Source organism: Ursus americanus, chromosome 1 (genome assembly GCF_024610735.1).
Source record: "Ursus americanus isolate L20-20 chromosome 1, mUrsAme1.1.p, whole genome shotgun sequence".
NCBI classification, from domain to species: Eukaryota; Metazoa; Chordata; class Mammalia; order Carnivora; family Ursidae; genus Ursus; species Ursus americanus.
Genome location: NC_142127.1, coordinates 99,710,571 through 99,732,448, shown reverse-complemented (window position 1 = coordinate 99,732,448; position 21,878 = coordinate 99,710,571). Strand labels below are relative to the sequence as shown.

General features: G+C 44.8%; 1 long non-coding RNA gene across 1 annotated transcript; it reads left to right on the top strand.

Moving 5' to 3' along the window:
* Nucleotides 1-239: 239 nt before the first annotated feature.
* LOC123790072 (uncharacterized) lies at nucleotides 240-21,060 on the top strand. Its single transcript, XR_015725606.1, has 4 exons — nucleotides 240-632; nucleotides 10,779-10,915; nucleotides 17,255-17,442; nucleotides 18,486-21,060. It is a non-coding gene; the product is annotated as an uncharacterized LOC123790072 (long non-coding RNA).
* The last annotated feature ends 818 nt before the right edge of the window (nucleotides 21,061-21,878 follow it).

Here is a 21,878-nt window from a genome sequence, read left to right as displayed (position 1 = left end):
CGGGAGGGCGGCGAGGGGGCGGGCGGGGGCCGGAGCGCGCGGGGTGGGGGAGGTAGGGGGGTCCGGGGGTGAGCGCGGCCGGCCTTGCGGCCCGAGGGGGTCGCCCTGCCTGGCTGGGTGGGCCGGAAGCCTTCTTCCGCCCCAGCGCCGGCCGACGACAGGGACCCGGGCTACCCTGGGGGGGGGGGGGGCTGACACGTCTGGGGGGCCACCGGGACCCTGGCTTTGCCATCTCAGACCCTGGAGTCTGAGACCTGAGCCGCGGGGGTGGCCTGGAGGGCTGGTGTCCCTGAAGAAATCCCTCCCGCCCTTTCGAAGTTGGCACACTCAGGCCAGTTGTCCCTCTCCGGGAGTACAGAGCAATGTCTTATTTCTCTGCACGGTGACCGAGGCATCCTGACGCCCAGTCACTCCTTAGAGGGGAAACATTTTATAACTGGCTTGCTGGCGGGCAAGGTCAGGCTCACGTGGACAGCCTCCCTTCTGGAGTTTTCCATTAAATTATTTACACAGTCCCTGAACAAGCCCACAGACCTCTGCAGGAAGTCGGCAGGCAGAAGGTCGCATTTATTCTCCTGCAAACGGTCTCATTTCTCCAGGGACCCCTCCTCTCTTAAATGTGACCCTTGGAGGTAAGAAGCTGCCCAAGGGTGGTGCCTTCTAGGTTTCTGTGGTTTACTCTTGGGAGTTAGAGAAATTCCCCACCAGGTGTTTCCTGGGCACTGACTCCACACCCAGAACAGCATTCAGAGGGGGCTGTTCTGGCCCTCTGCTCAGGGGCTGGGAGGCCAGGGAGCTGGAATCTGGAGCATACTACAAGAAAGGGCCGTTTGGGGAGAACGATATCATCCAGATGCTTGGTTTTGGGAAAAGTGTGAAACGCAGAGCAGTGATCCAGTACAACCTGCCTGTTCAGAGGAGAGGGCGTGGGACCACCTCACCTACTTCCAGGTTACACAGATTTGAATGAGATCATATCTCAGGCTTGGTTTCCTAGAAGGTTCCAGCCTGCGGCCCTGCTGGTGGATTAAAGTGATGGTGTGTCAACCTTGCCTGAGTGACACTGGTACAACGACCATTTATCCCCAAGGCCCCACCTCCCAGGCAGGCAGGGCTGCCCAGAAGTGGCTGCCAAGAGGGCTCAGCAAGATGGCCCCCACCCCTAAAGGCAACCCCGGGGAGGGGGGGAGGTTCCTCCAAGCCCACAGCCCCCTTCTGAGGAAGGCCCCTTGTGGTTCTTTCTAAATGAAGTGCTTGGTGCTCCTGATCATGCGCTCAGTTCTCCCCACCCCCAGTAGCAAGGACTATGGACCATGCCCAGGACTGGGACAACTGTGGAAAGCATGTGGGAGAGGGAGGCTGGGTTTGACAAGGTCGCTCCCTGTGGGGGCGGGTGGTTGTGCACCCATCCAGTCCATACTTCCACAGCTCCCTAGAGTCCCCCCCCCCAATATTTTATTTTTAAGTAATCTCTGCACCCAACATGGGGCTCGAACCTACAACCCAGAGATCAAGAGTCTTGTGCTCTACTAACAGAGCCAGCCAGGCATCCCGTCCTTAGAGTTTTAATTCAGGATGCATAGGGACAGCCCAGTGGGCTGTCATCCACACTATATAGACTTTCAGCATTATATCAGGTGTGAAGAAGCTATTTGCTCTTGAACCCTGGTATCCTGCGATTTGGGTGTGACCTCCTAGAGGCAGGAATTATGTCTGGCTGTTGCAGGGGTCGTGAAGTTTTTCCTTCCTCCCTTCTAGGTTCTTTGGCTAGCCTAATTAAATTGATACAAGACAGGTTAAGAAGAGAAAAACGAACAAAAATATACATGAGTAACTTAAGTCTCCAAAATGGCCAAAGCCATTGCCTTAAATACCATTTTCAGCTAAAGACAAAAGATGCTGGGGGTAGGGAGCCAATTATGCAAGGTTACCAGCAAAGCACAGTAAACAAGTGTAAGTTTGTTGTGTAGATTTAAATTGTTGTCTTTTCCATTGATGAGTTTCCAGAGATTTAGGAATCATCCTCCCCTTCCCGGTACAGTGAGGGAGACACCCCTACAAATGGAGATTTCCCTTATAAATGTAAATGTCTCTTACAAAAGGTTAACTTCTCAGTTTTCATAGCTTCACCTGTGTCTGTTTCCGAAAAATAGCCAGCCTAAAATAATCAGTATGCTAAAGAGGCATATTTTGGGGTAGTATATTTTGCTCCCCTTCACTGCTATATGCCTAGCCTTAACACAAACCTAACACAGCATATGCTCAGAAAGTATCTCTTGGGTGGTAGAATAAAAAGCCTTCATTTCAGATTGCAAAGATCTGGGCCTCATAAAGGTAAATATAACATGTTTCACCAAAAAGGCTGTCCTATGAAGTGGCCCATTCTCCATCATGAGACACATTCAAATAAGAGTACAACGATAACATATTGAGGTTGTTGTAGAGGGGTTCTCAATGGGAATGTGGAGAGATACGTTAGAGGTGATGTACTTTCCTTTTTTTTTTTTTTTTTTTAAGATTTATTATTTATTTGAGAGAGAGAAGGAGCACAAGCGGGTGGGAGGGTCATGGGGCAGAGGGAGAGAGAGAAGCAGGCTCCCTGTTGAGCAGGGAGCCCCATGTGGGGCTCTATCTGAGGACTCTGAGATCATGACCTGAGCCAAAGGCAGAAACACTTAACTGACTGAGCCACCCAAGTGCCCCAGAGGTGATGTACTTTTATGCCTTTAAAATGTACCTAGGAATAGCGAGCATAACAAGAAAATATTCATAACTATATGAAAGGCACACCAAGAGGTGGTTTTTTGATAACAGGACACGGAGGGCAGGACTACGAAACTTCTAAAGTCAGTCGGCATAAATGCTAACATCTCACGTTTACTGGATACTTACTCTGTGCCTGCAGTATTCCTAAGGCAGTTATCTCCCTCCATCTCCACTGACAAAGGTGCTTGCCCAGGCACCCAGCCAGGTCAGAGCTGGGGCCTGAGTCTTTGTCTCTCCCCTGGGGAGAGGGGTGTGCTCAACACAGAAGAGCTAGAAACAGCAGGAAGTGTAAACAGTTGGGGAGACCACAGTCCCCCATCCTGCTTTTCTACCCCATTCCCTCCCTGGGGAGGCCACTTCCCTGCTGAGCCTCTTCCCCCATTCTCTTGTCCCCTGTGCCCCACAAATAGGCCTCTTTTGCACACACCCTCTTTAACACCTCCCTCTTCTGCTTCAACTCCATCCTCTCAAATATGAATTTGCTGGCATCTCCTATTAAATGTCCCCTAGAACAAAGTTCCCAGGCCTGAGGAGAAACTGATTCCCCTGATTCCCTCTGTAGCCAGGCCCTGGTCTTGGTTCATGACTTCCTCCAGGAAGTTTTTTTAAATCTTGCGCGGCAGGGGCCTCCTTCCCTTCGTGTTGCCCTTTACTGCCCATTTCTTTGTTTCTCTCACGGGCTGCCCCTCACTGTCCCTGACCCCATTGCAAAGTGGGGGCCACGGCAGGAGCGCAATGAGCTGGGAGGAAAGAATAGAGGAAAGGTTAAGAATAGCATAGAGTAGCAGGCAGGTGGTTATGCTTTGCATGTAAACTCAGTTAAGGGGAGAAGAATCCCAAGCAGGCCAGAAACGTGATAGTTTTCACGGGTGCTCCAGACTGCAGGAGGCTGAGCTTGCACGGGTGGGTAAACACACCCCAGAGCAAACACGGGTTGGTTCATACACCAGATTCATGAATCCACGCACCTGTGCACATCTTGGGTTCGTGTAAACACGAGTCCGTACACACACGGACCTATGTAGGCAGCCAGTCGGCGCAAACACAATTGTGCGCATACTCGGGTGGAAGCATCCTCGAGATGATGCACACAGGACGACGTGGAAACCCACCGGTTCGTGCATGTCAGATTGTGCAAACACAAGTTTGGGCATACTGGGACAAGTGCACTATCCCGAGATTGCGCACACATGGTAAGATGCACACCCCAGGGCTGTGCACACACGAGGCCGTGGATGCCAACCCCCGCCCTCCGGGCCAGCTCGCGGGCCCACTCGTAAGAGGTAGAGGAAACCATTTCTCCCCATACTAGGGCACAGCTTCCGCGTCTGGGCGCCATCTTCGCCCCACGAGCAGCGGAAAAAGGAGCAGGCCGAACAGCCCTTGCGCTCGGGCCTTTGTTGTCCCGGCTTCCGGGCGTCCATCATGCGGACACCCTGCGCGCCTGAGCACGAAATGGCGGCTAGGGGCGGGGCGGAACGGGGTGACCATGAGCAGCGCCCACTCCCGACTCCCGACAGGGCGCGCCGTCCCGCCCCCTCACGCAGGCGCACGGCACGGCGCGCGTTCCCGCGTTCCCTCCGACGCGCGCCGGGACACAAAGGGCTGGAGGGAAAGCACGGAGCGCGGCCCGCACTTTCGGAGCGGCTAGTGGTCCGGAGCGGCCTGGAGCGGACTCCCGGGCTGGAGCCGGGCTCGCCGGAACAGCGCGCTCGGGCGCCGGGTGGGGCGTTGTGCGGCGCTCTTTCCCTTCCCCTCGCCCTTCCTCAACCGTCGCTACGGCCTCGCCAGCCGAGGTGGGGCCGAGCGGGCGCGCAGCGCGCAGGCGCCGAGCTCCCGGCCTCCGCGGGGAGGTCCGGGCGCCTCCATTTTCCCTCGCGCGCCGTAATGGCGGAACTGGGTGCTTCTCTCCCCGTGGGGAGGGGAGACTCGCCGCGGGGAAAGCCCGAGGCCTTCTCTCTGCAAAATTCTTTCCTGCGTCTGCGCGCTTTACCGCGGGAGCTGGTGGTCTATGTAACTCTTCATAGTTTGGAATGTGATGTAAAGAAGAAAAAACAGATACCTCCGCAAATTACAATAGTTTGAAACTTTCTACTTCAGATTGGGAATGTGGGTTGGGAAGGAGTGAGAACACTGATGCAGAAAAGGTAAATTTTTTTCCCTTAAGGGATGTTTGTTAAAAAACAATAATACAACCTTAACAGAAGTATTTTTCATATTACAAATAATATATGTTCTTAGCAGAAAATTTCGAAAGAAGTCAGGATCGCTGGCATTCACTGAATAGTTACATACCAGACCCTGTTTTAAGTGCTATAATTTTTCTAACCAGGTACAGATGGAGAAATAAGCACAGAGAGGTTAAATACACAAAAGCACTTAAAGGAAAATAGGAAAAGTAGTAAACCCGCCTTCTAAGACAACCACCATTTAATAAACTGGCCTGGTTCCCGCCAGTATTTTTCTCTGTCTTAAGTTTGGTTTCGGGGTGGCTGGGTGGCTCAGTTGGTTAAGCGGCTGCCTTCTGCTGAGTTCATAATCCTAGTGCCCTGGGATCAAGCCCGGCGTGGGGCTCCCTGCCTGCTGCTTCTCCCTTTGCCCATCTCCACCTCCCCATCCTTCATGCTCACTCTCTGTCTCAAAATCTTAAAGATAAGTTTGGTTCAAGTTACATGCGGCCTATGGCATCTTGATTAACAGCTGTGGTTTGGCAAATAGAAGAGGTTCAGAGCCTCCGAGGGGTCCTTGGGAGTGCCGCTTCCCGGCTGTCCTTGGGGCAGCAGGACCCTTCCAGGTCCAGGAGACCTCACTAGGTGATGCCTGAAAAGCACCCCAACTCTAGAATGTAGGCCTCTAGTGATCCTGGAGAAGTCAATTGACTCATGATCATTTTGGGGAGTCAGGAGGAAAAGCCTTCTTATTTCTCTCTTTTTTCCTACTGTAGCAGTTTCTCCGGTAATAATTGCGTTATTTTAATTGCCCAAGCCTATTTAGGCCTATGAGAAAGGTATTTTCACTGATGAGAGTTGGGTCAGTTTAAGACAGGGCAGGCCCAGCATAACTCGTCCTTTACAGTGGAAGCTCCTGAGATTTAGGGCTGGAAGTCTGGGCCAAGTTAATCAATTAATAGCAAAATAGATGCATCATCCAAATTGAGGCCTTGCACCCTCCGTCTCCCAAGTCCTCAGCTTCCATGGAATTTATTATGTTTCTGATTGTCTTTTTATGTCTTAAAAACTTTAACAATATAGAGATCCCAACACCTAGCTGATAAACGGTAGGTACTTCTCTTGCTTGGTGAAAGATTGTCTGTTCTGAACAGGTGAGGGCTGTGCACATCCCTCATTACTATTAATCCTTTAAGGATTCACCTGTGTCTCAAAATCCTTATCCCATTTTTAGTTTGCTGGTGTAAAGCAGACTGTCCTTTGATTAGTTTCTTTTATTGCAATACGAATTTGGGTTTTCGTTACTGTGTAGTGTAAGTCGTTTACTTTTATTCATTATTACTTCATTAGTGTGAGGAAGCCCTATGCTCTTTTACTTTTAGAAGTGGAAAAAGTAGGAAATGGAACCAGAATATGATTTCAGCTCTCACACACAGAAATACCCTGTCTTCTTGTTCCCTCTCTATTGAATCACAAATTCCTAATGAGCATTTTAAAATGTTCCTAGAAAATCAAAAAGTTCCAGTGACTGAAAAGCTTTCTAGATAATTGCCTTTCCTTACATCGTGTAAAAGAAAATACTTTAACACTAGCTTGTGCCTTTGCCAAGTTACTTATCTCCTGGTTCTGTGTTCTCGTATATACAATGTGGATAAGAATATGTCCTGGCAGAGTTTGGGGGGATGGTTGGAGATGATATTTGTAAAGTGCCAGGATCATATTAGGTGCTCAATAATTAAGTGATCGTGACTGTGTTTCATTGCTGTTCTGTGTCAAGGAAGTGTCAGGATTAATTAGCTGGTCGTCTTTGAGAAAATATTAATATAGTTCCCTGCTGATCATAGACTTGTGCTCAGTTCTACCCTAAACATCCTAAGAATTCTCAGAAGCAAGTGTTGATGAGGATGTGGAGATAAAGGAACCCTCTCGTGGTATTGGTGGGAATGCAAACTGGTGCAGCCACTGTGGAGAACAATATGGAGATTCCTCAAAAAATTAAAAATAGAGCTACCCTAAAATCCAGTGATCGCACTAGTGGTATTTACCCCCCCCCAAAAAAAAAACAAAAACAGTAATTCAAAGTGATATATGCACCCCTATGTTTATTGCAGCATTATTTCAATAGCCAAACTATGGAAGTAGCCCACGTGTCCATCAACAGATGAATGGATGAAGAAGATGTGATATCTATATACAATGGAATATTATTCAGCCATAAAAAAAGAATGAAATCTTGCCATTTGCAATGACATGGATGGAGCTAGAGAGTATAATACTAAGCGAAATAAGTCCATCAGAGAAGGACAAGTACCATATGATTTCACTCATGTGGAATTTCAGAAATAAAACAAACAAGCAAAAGAAAAGAGACAAACCAAGAAACACTCTTGATTATAGAAAACACCTGATGGTTATCAGAGGGAAGGGGGTGGGGGAGGGGGGTAATAGGGGATGGGGATTAAAGAGTACCTTTATCACGATGAAAATAAAATGATACAGGACTCCTGGGTGGCTCAGTCAGTTAAGCGGCTGCTGTCTGCTCAGGTCATGATCCCAGGATCCTGGGATGGAGTCCTGCATCAGGCTCCTTGCTCAGCGGGGAGCCTGCTTCTCTCTCTGCCTGCTCTGCCTGCTGCTCGCCCTGCTTGTGCTTTCTCTGACAAATAAGTACAATCTTAAAAAAAAAAAGAAAAAGAAAAAGAAAAAAGAAAGAAAAGAAAATGATAAAAAAAAGAAAAGACTGCTCAAAACTTTAAATCAAGAAGTTTGAAAATTCACTTCAGAAACAAGTTAGGTGGTTGCTTGATGCATCAGGCACATGTATTATCTGAGTAAATAATAAAAGGGCATATGTGACATGGACCCATGTAAGGTACCCCTCCTATCTTTGAAAGGTCCAGAAGGATGGGTCTTGATGTCAGTTGGGACCCTGCAAGGGAAGGAGCCCTGCCCTCTCAAAGCAGCAGGACTCTCTGAAACCCACTGTGTTCTCTGTGTCTAGGCCCTGTGTTCTCTGGTCAGTGGATGTGTAAGTGCTTCCTCTGTTTTGGTGCTGGTGGCAGGGGATAGAATAGTGAACAGGGGCGCCTGGGTGGCATAGCGGTTGAGCATCTGCCTTCGGCTCAGGGCGTGATCCCGGCGTTATGGGATCGAGCCCCACATCAGGCTCCTCCGCTATGGGCCTGCTTCTTCCTCTCCCACTCCCCCTGCTTGTGTTCCCTCTCTCGCTGGCTGTCTCTATCTCTGTCAAATAAATAAATAAAATCTTAAAAAAAAAAAAAAAGAATAGTGAACAAAACAACCCATCCCTGCTTTCATGGAGCTGAGAGTTTATTGAGGAAGCCAGACCCTGAGCAAATGACCATGGTGGTGAGTGTAAGATGGTGGGTGCTACACAAGGTGGCAGTGGCCCTGCCTTAGGCAGAAGACAGGAAGGCTTCCTGGATGCAGTGATGCCTCACCTGGGCCTAGCCTTCTCTTAGACTCTGAAGAGAAAAGAGATACATTAAACTTGAACAACTGAGTAAGTCCACAAAGGCCATGGGAGCTAAAGGGTGGGAGAGATAGGAACTGAGACACAGAAAAAAGCCAGACCATGGGGATTTCTGTGGGAGTATAGGAGAAGAAAAACAACGTCTTTCCTCTACCCATTTTAAATTCTCTGAGCCCTGTAAATTAGACTACCAAAGACAGATTACCAAGAGAAAAATAAACAGGTTTATTAAAAAGTGCATCACACATACACAAGGGAGCAGCCAGTGATGAGTAACTCAAAGGAGTGGTTAGAACTTGGGCGTATTATTGCATATTAATAAAAGAACAATACATTTTTAGAGAAGTGACAAAGGAAAATGACTTTGAGTTTCTAGCCTGGCAAATTGTGGGAAGGTATGTATACGGGGGAAGTAATGGTAGACAAGGTTTGTCATGTGGGTTCGTTCCTCTGGTGCCATCTCTAGGCTGATAATGGTCTGGAGTTTTCTCTGGTGATTAACTTCTCTCCTTCCCGGTAGAGCGGGGAGTAGGGACACCTCTGCAAAGTTATGTCTTGCTTTTAGGCAAGTAAGAGGAGGGCCAGAGTTTTTCTTGTATCGGTTTCTTAATTGCCTTCCGCTCAAAATAATCTTTATGCCAATGTGGCATATTTGAGGGTGGTATATTCTACTACTCTTCTCCAGGTTTGGTTTACTGAATTGTTAAGTATTCTCATTAGACCATGTTTTTGTTTTGTTTTGTTTTACATGTAACTCACATACTGTAAAATTTACCCCTTTAAAATATATAACTCAGGGGCACCTGGGTGGCTCAGTCGGTTAAGCATCTGCCTTCGGCTCAGGTCATAATCCCACGGTCCTGGGATCAAGCCTCACGTCGGGCTCTCTGCTCACTGGGGAGTCTGCTTCTCTCTCTCCCTCTGCCTGCTGCTTCCCCTGCTCGTACTCCCTCATTCTCTCTCTCTGTCAAATGAATAAATAAAATCTTTTTTAAAAAATAAAATATATAACTCAGGGGCACCTGCCTGGCTCAGTCAGTAGAGTCTGCAACTCTTGATCTTAGGGTCATGAGTTCAAGCCCCACATTGGGTGTAGAGTTTACTTAATAAAAAAATATTTTTAAAGTATATAATTCAGTAGTTTTAAAACATATTCACAAAGTTGAGCAACCATCCACACAAATTCCAGAGCACTTCATCACCCCAGAAAGAAACCCTAGACTCATTAACAGTCATTCATCATCTGCCCCTTCTGCCAACCCCCACCCCGCCACTAATCTGCTTTCTGTCTCTATGTATTTGCCTATTCTGGACTTTTCATAATCCGAATCCAAAATGTGTGCTCATTGTATCTGGCTTCTTTCATTTAGCATAATGTTTTTAAGTTCACTAAGGTTGTAGCATGTATTTGTACCCCCATTCCTTTTCATGGCTGAATAATATTCCTTGTGTGGCTATCAGTCACAAGATTGTTGAGAGGACGGTGTGTATATCTGTGATGCGAGCAAGTGCCTTTGATGCCCGGTCTCAGTGTGAGAAGCACTGTGCTTTGTATGGCATTTCAGCTGCCTGGGCTCTCCCCTCACTGGCTGTGTGACTGGGCAAATCACTTTCTTTGTGCCTCATTTTCCTCTCATAAATGGGGATAACAGTAGTAATTCTCATAAGGTTGATGAATTAAATGAGTTTATACATTGAAAGGGCTTAGAAAAGTTCCTGATATTAAAGTCCAGTTGTTCCTATGAAGAAAAATAGGCTGGCAGATGCAGAACTCCCCACTGATTAGCACATTGCCGTTTATTCCAGAATCTTCCAAATGGCTACATGGCTACTTATAAAACTTGGGATTACAACCAGGTCTGATTATAAGAGGAAATGAAGATAGCAGATTCTACACCATTTTTTAGGTGAAGGGGAACCAAATATGCCACCCCAAAATGTGCCACTTTGGCATGTAGAGTATTTTGACCTGAAGGCAATCAAGTCTCAGCAGACTCAATTACCTCTCCCTTAATTGTCTAAAAGAATTTCGATGGGGAGCCTGGCCCAGAGAGTTATTACAAGAGATAAGTTTGTTTTTTTTTTTTTTTTTTTTTTAATCTGAAAGACTTACCCACATGGCAGGGCCAACATCTGCTTAGCAAACATCTGCTCTTCTCATCTTCCTGCAAATTGCCCTCCTCCCCTTTGAAGTCCCCAGCCCCATCTCTTGCTCAGTTCAGGATGGCATGTGAGCCTCAATGGCCTGACTGCTTTTGGGTCTCATATTTTGATGCCCCTCAACCCCCGCCCCCGTACGTACAAAATAAAATTTATTTTTCTCCTATTAATCTGTTTTATGTCAATTGAAGTATTTGAGCAGCCAAAGAACTAGAAAGAAAGAAGGAAAAATGTCCCACCCCAACAGTTTGGCGACCTGCAAAGGGACCTTCACTGGCTGGACACTCTGCTCCCACCTGGGCTGCTGCCGCTGAGAGAGCCACAGAAGGTAAGAATTCTTACCAGATCAGTCTCCTGGATCTCCATTTGGAGGATCCAGGGGAAGCGGGCGTGGTGAGAGTCCTCTTTCCTTGTCCTAAATTCAGCTTAGCGGGAGACCGTCTTTGTGTGAAGTAGTTCCTTGAGTATGGCGACTCTGGTGAAGACGTGGCATGACTACTCTTGCATCTGTGGATCCCTTCTCTCCCAGAGGTAGTCATTGTTTCCTTTGGTCTCTGTCTTCTGTGTCCTTTGTCATGAGAAGGAAAATCATAGCCCCTATGAGCTTTTTCCTTTCGTCCTGTTCCATGTCTTGAGAGCTTGGCTTTGTGACCAGGGAGAATATTCTCACTGGAAGATGCATGTACTGGCATGCCTTGGCATACAGCCGAATAGGTTCCAGAGCTGAAAAGCAGCACTGGCTTTGTCTGACTGAGCCAGCTCTCAGGGGAGCTTGTCTTGAGGAGTTCCGGTCCATAAGCATACCTTGTTGGGGATGGGGATGGTGAAGTCCCATACCAGTAGCTCCTGACTGGTGTCACAGATGGCAGGTCTGTGACTGGAGGTGTCTCACATTCTCATGGGAGACCAGAGCCACCATTTCTACTGCACCGTTCTTACTGCCTGTGACACTGAAGGTCTTTGCTTTCTTAGGCTAATTATGGGAGTGAACTTTCTTGGATCTTGTGAGGATTGAATCCTCTGCACCCTCTTTTAGGATGCCTCTTGCATCCCTAGTTAAACCATAAAAAGATTTAACTGGTTTGAGTCACTATTGAGATTAATATAAGATCCTATTTGTCAATGGCCAGATAATGGATCCTCTTAATTGGCTGTATTTGAAAGAGAAAATTTTAGAGAGATCTCATCTAACAATTGTCTTATTGGCACCTATGGAAAAAACAATTTTTTTTTCTTATGGAAAAAACAGTTAAAAAGAGGACATCAAGGGGCGCCTGGGTGGCACAGCGGTTAAGCGTCTGCCTTCAGTTCAGGGCGTGATCCCAGCGTTATGGGATCGAGCCCCACATCAGGCTCCTCTGCTATGAGCCTGCTTCTTCCTCTCCCACTCCCCCTGCTTGTGTTCCCTCTCTCGCTGGCTGTCTCTATCTCTGTCGAATAAAAAAAAAAAAAAAAAAGAGGACACCAAGGAATATAACGGCTAGCCTCAGGGACTCCCTTAGTGAGATGAAAGAACAGAAATTAGACTTCGAACAAAAATTAAAGTCCACATTCAACGTAAATTCCCATTCTCAAAAAACCTGCCCCATCTGCCTGTTTTAGCTTCCCTTTCCTTTGAGATTTACAGAGAGCGTTCTGACTTGATCTCTAGGCCCAGGGTACTGGTTACCTATGGAAATGCTGAGGGCCAGGAAGTGAATTTAGCAGAAGAAGGGGAGTGGGGGAGTGGGGAGGGGGGGCAGGATATAGGGCTCACTTTGCTCTTTCTTACAACTTTTCCTACTCTCCAGGGCTCTGTAGTCGGGCTCTGCCAGCCTCAGATCTTCCTATGCAGTGTCTTTTGTGGAAATATCCTGGATCCTGACCACAAAGAATGCATGCAAACAGAGACAGCAGCAGAACTTCTAAATGATAAAATCCTTCTCCCTCCACTTCCGGAATATCCTACTAATTGTAAAGAAGAGTTAGAAAGATTACTTGCCATTCAAAACCCCACTCACGGGGACCTTGATTAGCTGCTAAGGGGTGTTCTTTCCACCTGTAATTATATTGTAGTTAGTTAACAGACAAGCCAGTTGGCTCCCTGAGGAAAACCCCCTCTTGGAGTAAACAAATGACCAGAATTTCTCCTAGGAGCTCCTAGAAATGACGTTCAGGGACGGACAGAAGCAACAGTAAAGGTTTTTACCCCTAAAGTGAACTGGCCCAAGGTTGAATTGTGCACACAGAAAGAAAGCCTTTGTTAAAGTACTTTATACAGACTTCACAAAGGCATAGCACGTTAAACCCTGAAGCTCTAGAACACAGAAATCTTTCGATTTCCATCTTAGTTGGACATCTCTCGGATAAAAAGCAAATTTAAGATAGTGTAGTTGGGTGGATCAGCATGTCAATATCATTTAGGCTTCAACCCAATTCTCTGAGAAGTTCAAAGTAACTGTCCTGGGGCGCCTGGTGGCTCAGTTGGTTAAGGGTCTTTCCTTTGGCTCAGGTCACAATCTCAGGGTCTTGCAATCAAGCTCTGCATTGCATCAGGCTCCCTGCTCAGTGGGGAGTCTGCTTCTCCCTCTAACCCTCCCCCCACTGGTGGGGACTCTCTCTCTCTTTCTCTCTGAAATAAATAAAAATCTTAAAAAAAAAAAAAAAAAAAGCAACTGTCCTTTCCTTACAAATCTTTGTAAAACCAGAAATGCAGCTCTAGAAACAATTCAAAGTCCACCTATCATTACCATCCCCCAGAGCTCTCCTATTCATCTCAAAATGCTTGCAGATATTATAAAAGATTAGGATATTGGAGACAGAATTGTCCTCCACTTAAGAAAAAGAAGGAAAACTGGGCACCTGGATGGCTCAGTCAGTTAAGCGTCTGCCTTTGGCTCAAGTCATGATCCTGAAGTCCTGGGATGGAGTCCTGCATGGGGCTCCCTGCTCAGTGGGGGGGTCCGCTTCTTCCTCTACCCCTTCGCCCTGCTCTTGATCTCTCTCTCTCTCATGCTCTCTCTCTCAAATAAATAAATAAAATCTTTAAAAAAAGAAGGAAGGAAAATTTAAATAATAATTTCTCTAGACCTTTGGTAAGAGGGAAATATACTCCAAACTTCTTGGAGAAAACTTGGATACTTTCTCTATGCCTATGTGTTATAGATTTTCTATTCCATCTTCTCTAGGACCTGATAACCAGTTTTCTGAAATGCAAACTTTAGAGAGAGATTTTTTGTTTTGTTTTGTTTTTAAGATTTTTATTTTTTAAGCTCTACATTCAGCATGGAGCTCAAACTCATGACCCCAAGATCAAGAGTCACGTGCTCTACCAACTGAGCCAGCCAGGTGTTCCTAGGGAGAGGTTTCCTATCAAAAGGATAAAAAAGGAACTATTTGTAAATTAGGCTAATGAAATATCTTAAATGTCCTCTTCACAAATATTAGTAAAAAGCCTTAGCCATGGCACCTGCCAGCTCAGGCAGTAGAATATGCGATTCTTGATCTTGGGGTTGTGAGTTTGAGCCCCACGTTGGATGAAGAGATTACTTAAAAAAAAAAAATTTAAAGAAAAAAGTTTTACCCATATGAGCAGGTGAACTTATTTCAACAGCCAAAACAAAATTTGTATCTAACTGTTCTTTCATAAACCAGTGAGTTTTGTAATTATCATACCTGACTCATGGCTAAAATTTTAGAATGAAAGCTATACTGTCTCTGTATTTGTCTGTGTTTGTGTGTGTCTGTATTTGTATGTTGCAGATGTGTGATATTTTTCTACTTCCTGATGGTATTGCCAATATTAATTTGCAAAAGAGATCTATTCAATTTGTTAAAATAAGCACTTATATGAACTAAGTGTTCCTAAACCCTCAGAAATATAATAGAAACAAATTCAAATGTTTTTCAAGTTCACATGATCTGGGAAAATATTCAGTAACTGAAGCTAGTTTAAATCGATTGGTTTAATTAAAATAGACACGTCTTCAGGGGCACTGTCAGTTTGAGCGGCCAGCGTTTGATTTTGGCTCAGGTCATGATCTCAGGGCCCTGGGATCCAGCTCTGGGCTAAGCAGGGAGTCTGCTTGAGATTCTCTCTCTCCCTCTCCTTCTGCCCCTCTCCTTGATCATGCTCTCTCTCTCTCTCTCAAATAAATAAATAAATCTTAAAAAAAATATAGACACGTCTTCAGAATTAAATATAATGCAGACATACAACTTTTATTCTACCTAGGTTTACTAGTCAAAAAATTCAAGCTATCTCTGTTACAAAATTTGTCAGCAAGAAAAATAGCTTGGGAGGATGGCTGACTCTATCTAACGTCTCACAAAGTTCTTGCGAGTAGTCTAAGCATAATTGTTGGGAACCAGTGACTGAGATAGATGTAATTGGAATAAGAACTTTTAGGTGAACTTTTCAGCCATAATTAGGTTCTATGCTGTGTATACTTAAAAATACCTTCCAAAATCAGGGACACCTGGGTGGCACAGTTGGTTGAGCGTCCAACACTTGGTTTTAGCTCAGGTCGTGAGGTCAAGCCCTGCATCGGGCTCAGGCAGAGTCTGCCTGAGATTCTCTCTCCCTCACCCTCTGCCCCTCCTTCTTGTGCTCTCTCTCTAAAATAAATAAATAAGTCTTAAAAAAACCCAAACCTTCCAAAATCACTTGATAACTTCCACCATTAGAGTCTTACTAAGTTAAGTGACGGAAATTCATTGAATATCTAGATCATTTCCAAGTAAGATAAAATCTTAAAACATTAATTACTGAACATGGGTTTATCTACATTTTGCTTCTTATTACAGAGAAACTAAAAGGTATTTGGATGTGTTTGTACTACATTGGAAAACTGTACTATAAAAAAGTGTATGCTTCTAGAAATTATGAAATGTATTTATAAATTTGCCAGTCTAAATGCTAGTATAACAATTTACATCTTAGTTTTCACTAGAAATTCAGGTTTCTCATCATTAAGAATTCCAATAAATGACACTAAAACTATGAGAAATAGGGGTGCCTGACTGGTACAGTTGGTGGAGCGTGAGACTCTTGATCTTGGAGTCACGAGTTTGAGCCCCGCATTGGGTGTAGAGATTATTTAAAAATTTTAAAAATCTTAAAAAAAAAAAAAAAAAGAAAAGAAAAAGAAACTACGGGGGCGCCTGGGTGGCTCAGTTGGTTAAGCATCTGCCTTCAGCTTAGGTCATGATCCTGGGATTGAGCCCTGTATCGGGCTCCCTGTTCGGGGGGGGGGGGGTCTACTTCTCCCTCTCCCTCTGCTCATGCTCTCCCTCTCTCTCTCTCTCTCAAATAAATAAATAAAATCTTAAAAAAAAAAAAAACAAAACTACGAGAAATAATAAGGGAAATAACTCTCTATGCAAGGAAATTAAGATGTGTTTTTGGTAAGAAGAGGTATGAGGGGCACCTGGGTGGCTCAGCCGTTAAGCGTCTGCCTTTGGCTCAGGTCATGATCTCAGGGTCCTGGGATTGAGCCCTGCATTGGACTCCCTTCTTAGTGGGAAGCCTGCTTCTCCGTCTTCCACTCCCCCTGCTTGTGTTCCTTCTCTCTCTGTTCAATAAATGAATAAAATCTTAAAAAAAAAAAAAAAAGAGGTATGAGACAGAAAGATGCATTTTGTCAAAGGAAAAAAAAGTAAATTTGTCCTAAAGTAAAACTGGTTATTTCAGAATGGGAAAGAAGAATAAAGGACAAAATGGTATAGAAAGTTGGGAAGAGAGAGAGAGAAGAGGAGAGAGAATTTTACCTTGGGTAATCAAGCTGGCTAAAATTGAATTATTGTTATTATAAGGGTTTTAAAAATAAACTTTAATGTCAATAGTGTACTTATGTAAAATGAACTTAGTTTTCTTTTACTTACTGAAAAAAAAAGTTTTCCTGAACTATTTATTGGTCTGTTCTGGGTCATAAGAGATTGTAAAAGGTTTTTCTTTACCTTTAAAAAAATATATTTCATTTATTTATTAGAGAGAGGAGAGAGCAAGAGAGTGAGCATGAGGTGGGGAGGAGCAGAGGGAGAAGGAACAGCAGACTCCCTACTGAGCAGGGAGCCCGTGCAGGGCTCGATCCCAGGACCCCAGGATCATGACCTGGGTGGAAGGCAGATGCCCAACCACTGAGCCACCCAGGCGCCCCTCTCATTAGATCTTTAACCGTGGTCATTTATACACCTTTGTCATTTACAGAGAGTTACTGTTTTACTCTGATGCTTTTGCAAAAGTGTTCTTGCAAAAGTGCTTCATCTTCAAGGAAATTCATGGAAAGGACTTAGACAAAGATAGGTTTCTGATTAACTTTAAGATCGTAAGACTGAACTGGGTAAGAATTTCTAGACCTAATGGAAAAACTGAATTGAAGCAGAACAAAAATTAGCATGGGACTGAGTGAACTGAAGAGGATGATTATAATTTTTTATGACTTTCTATTTGAAATATTGTTGGTTCTTTAATGTTTTGTTTTTCCAGATTTAAGGAAACTTTTTTTTCTCTTTTTTCTTAACTATGACTTAACAGCAGTTTGGTGAAGTGTACCTTTGTAAACAAAGTTGAAACATTTACTTTTTCTCCCTGCCTGATCCTTCCAGAATTGGGAAACTTAGCGAATATTCTTTATGACAGTATGTTTATTTGCTTGAGTTCAGTAAGAATCTATTCTCCTTGTAACAGGCATAATTGGAAACATTGGATATGTTACCAAGGCTTTCACTGGAATGTCATATTTGAGAATAAAATGCATTGATTCAGATATGATCAAACGGCTTTAAAGAGCTAATGTTGACTTTATAGAGCCAACAAAGGCCCTTGGAAAAATTGGCCTGGTACCTGGCTTACAGGGTTCCCAGCAGTTTAACCAGGTAAGTAAAGAAGGTCACTTTCTTTTTATTTTCTTTCTTTCTTTTTTTTTTTTTTTAAGATTTTATTTATTCATTTGACAGAGAGAGAGACAGCCAGCGAGAGAGGGAACACAAGCAGGGGGAGTGGGAAAGGAAGAAGCAGGCTCCCAGCAGAAGAGCCCGACATGGGGCTGGATCCCAGATCTCTGGGATCACGCCCTGAGCCGAAGGCAGACGCTTAACGACTGAGCCACCCAGGCGCCCCAAGAAGGTTACTTTCTGGCAGGCTCAGGAAACTTAGGATACTTTGGGGACCTCAGGAAAAGAAGAATTTGCCCAAATCTATATATATTGCAGGCAAAGTTTGATGGTGGCTTCTTGGCCTTGAGAAGCTTTTAAAAGTCCAATATGTGATTCCTTATGAAAAGTTCCAGCTGGGGCACCTGGGTGGCTCAGTTGGTTGGGCATCTGCCTTCTGCTCAGGTCATGATCCTAGGGTCCTGGGATTGAGCCCCAGTTTGGGCTCCCTGCTCAGCAAGGAGTCTGCTTCTCCCTCTCCCTCTGCCCCCTACCCCGTGCTTATTCTCTATCTCAAATAAATAAATAAAATCTTAAAAAAAAAAAGAAAGAAAGAAAGAAAAGAAAAGAAAAGGAAAGGAAAGGAAAGAAAAGAAAAGAAAAAAAAGTTCCAGCAAAGAAGAGAGAGCCTATATGGTCAATCATTATTCTTGACTGTACTTAAGTAAATAATAAGGCCAAGTTATTCAAACTGGACTTAATTTGCAAACAAATTACTGTGGTTGTCTTTGGTAGAAATGGGTGTGACTCTAGAAAGAAAATTATGTTTCAATGGAAACTATAGTACACCCTTGTGGATATCAGATTCTAGCCCTGCTAATTGTCTTTCAGGTTTTGTTTCTACCTGTAAACTGTCCTGGGTCCTGAATTTTAGTTTCCCCCAGTATTAGGCTACAGCTATTCAAACTAACATTTCCAGTTTTCTGACTGTTAATGTACATGAGGAATTGAGGAATCATTTTTCTACTTTTTTTTTTTTTTTTAAGATTTTATTTTTAAGTAATCTCTGCACCTGACAGGGAGTTCGAGCCCTTGGCCCCCAGATCAAGAGTCTCACTCTCTACCAACTGAGCCAGCCAGGCACCCTACCTAGTCTTCTACTTTTTTGACCCTTCTGACTTGGAATCATTGAGAACTGAAACTGTTCTTTCCCCAAAGCCATACAAGCAAGCTAAAGCTGGACAACTTGATATAAACTTCAAAGACGTCACCACCACAGCTCATGTACAGACAATCTTTATGCCTTCGTGGCACTCGGAAAGATCAGCAGAGACATTCAGACTGCCAACCAGAAATCTATCAGGTTGCCACTGCCCTTTCTCGCTCCATCTGAAGAAGTTTGGAGCCAGATACCTAGACATCTTCTCAACTGGATGCCTTCAGAACTCAGAAACCGGGAGTATAATCTTCTCCAATCATCAACCATTGTTTTTCTTTTGTTTCCGTAGAAATGCCTCTTATTAAATATCTGACTGCTTGCACAATAGACCTAACTTTGGGAGTCCACCTGCATTTTCACCTCCTAAAATGAGACACAAGACACAACTGTTTAATTGAACTGGCCTATTCTCTGGACTAAGAGACCGGTTCAGTGAGATAGGACGATTTACCAACTCAACTTATGAACTGTGAGGTTTCTTGGGAAAGTTTCAAAGCTGGGATTGAAGGGAACAGAAGACGCCGCCCCAAAATGTGCACTTTGGCATGTAGAGTATTTTGATCTGAAGGCAATCGAGTCTCAGCAAACTCAAGAAAAGCTTTTACCTCTTCCTTAATTGCCTAAAAGAAACTTAGATGGGGAGCCTGGCCCAGAAAGAGAGTTATTACCAGAGATATATATATTTTTTTTTAATCTGAAAGACTTACCCACATGGCAGCGCCACGGGCCAACATCTGCCTGGGAAACATCTGCTCTTCTTATCTTCCTGCAAATCACCCTCCTCCCCTTTGAAGCCCCAGCCCCATCTCTTTGCTCAGCTCAGGATGGCATGTGAGCCTCAATGGCCTGACTGCCTTCGGGTCTCATATTTTTATGGGGCTCCTATACGTACGAAATTAAATTTGGTTTTTATTTCCTGTTTATCTGCCTTATGTTAATTTAATTATTAGACTAGCCAAAGAACTTAGAAGGGAAGATGGAAAATTATTCTGCCCTCACACAGGCATTTAGGATTTTGTAGTTGTGCAGACTTTCGAATTTGTTTTTAGTGATAACGAACCAAGGGCCTTTTTCCTATGTGTACTTCTAAGGTCATCTACTTTGAGAACAAACTGCTTTATTTATTTATTTTTTAAGATTGTATTTTATTTTTTCAAGTAATCGCTACACCCGGCATGGGGCTTGATCTTACGATCCTGAGATGAAGTTTCATGCTCTACTGACTGAGCCAGCCAGGCACCCCAGGGAAGAAGCTGCCTTGTTTCTATTTAATTAATTAGAGAGAGAGTGTGTGAGTGCTGAGGTGCGAGTGTGCGGGCAGAGGGAGAGGGAGAGAGAGTCCTAAGCAGACTCAGCTGTTCTTGGAGCCTGATGGGAGGGCTTGATCACACGACCCTGAGATCACGACCCAAGCCAAAACCGAGAGTTGGATGCTTAACCACTGAGCCACCCAGATGCTAAATTTTAAAGAAATGATAATGAATTTTCAACATACAAAAAAGTAGAATAGGATTCCTCATGTACATTCAACAGCATTTATTCCCACTTTTCTATTCTTGACAGACGGTTTTTGTTCTACAAGTAGATGGGGGAGGCACACCTAATAGGTAGGAACCATTTTGCAAGGATCTGGGGAAACTGGTTTCATGGGCAGGTCGAGAAATGTGTGCTTGCCTAGGCAGCTAGGACACTTCAGGGAAGGGAAGCGTGGGGAGGGAGGGCTGTGCTCCACCCCCGTTCCCCACCTGGCCACTCTGTGGGGCTTGGTGTGGGATGCGAAGGCTCACTCCAGGAAGCTGATACTAGTGTCATGATGAAGTTGTCTCCCAACACAGTGACACCGGTGTTCATCGAGAGTAGGGCATGCGGAGGTCAAGCTCAGACGTGTGGCACCAGGCATTGTGCGGCAACCACATTTTTTTTAAGATTCTATTTATTTATTTGTCAGAGCACAAGCAGAGGAGTGGCGGGCAGAGGGAGAAGCAGGGTCCCCACTAAGCTGGGAGCCCTATGTGGGACTAGATCCCAGGACTCCGGGATCATGACCTGAGCGAAGGCAGACTTTAACTGACTGAGCTGCCCAGGCGCCCCGGCAACCAAATTTTAATGGACATCGACAGGCTGTGGATCCAAAGGAGTAAGTTCAGGAGGCTAAAGGGGCTCTAGGTCAAGTACTCTAGACCCTCCCTATTTAAGTGAGGCTGTGGCCCAGGGAGCTGGTTCGAAATGCAGAGTCTTGGGCCCCACCCCAGAACTACTGCTCTGAAGCGCTCAAAGTACAGCCTGTTAGAGGGAAGATTACCCCAAATTTGGAATCTCAGCAATTCTGGGTTGGCAAGCCGCTGGTCCAGCCCTTACCAGAAAATGCATAAATTCCTTTGGCAAGACCCTGGGGAAGGAGTCTCCAGGAATTCCAGCATCACCTCCATTCACAGGCAGTTCCTTAGCAGGGCAACACCAATTTCAGTCGTCGGTAAAACACTGGTGGAGGGGCGGGCTGTGGGCATGACAAGGGGAATCTTAACTGGAGATCCGCTGAGAACATCACCTTTCTGTTGCTCTGTTGGAAATTTCAAGCCCTGCAGCTAAAGTTTAAGGAAAACTTTTCCTGTGTTAATTATAAACCCATTTTCAGCCCACGTTCAATGGGCCAACTAGCATTTGAAAAAAAAAGAAATTATTTGAAAAAGACTTCCTTGATAATTTTTTTTTAAAGTCCAATGGTAGTACGTGCTTGTCATTAAATTATTTTGAAAAATACTGTTGCCTCTACAAATAAAACGCAGAAGGCTGTGTCTCATCTCCCCCTGCTCCTGCTACTCCCAAGGTACCCTTAGCAGTTCGCTTTGTATCCTTGCAGATCTCTTTCTTTGCATTTAAAAACACTACACCCACAAACAGACACATGCACACACACAAACACACACACCCTTCCTGTAATCTTTCCACCTTAATCTCTTTCTCAGCCTTTTGCACTTCCTTTTTTTTTTTATAGGGTATAAAAATTTATTACATGTACAGAATATGACCACTAACGAATGCAGACAGGCTAGGACAGTGATACTGGGTGGAAGTTGGCTAGCTCTTTGGAAGGTGAGTGGGTTTGGGTGGCACAGTCAGTTAAGCATCTAACTCTTGGTTTCAGCTCAGGTGATGAAGTCAGGTCATGGGATCGAGCCCCATGTTAGGTTCTGTGCTCAGCACATAGTCTGCTTGGGTT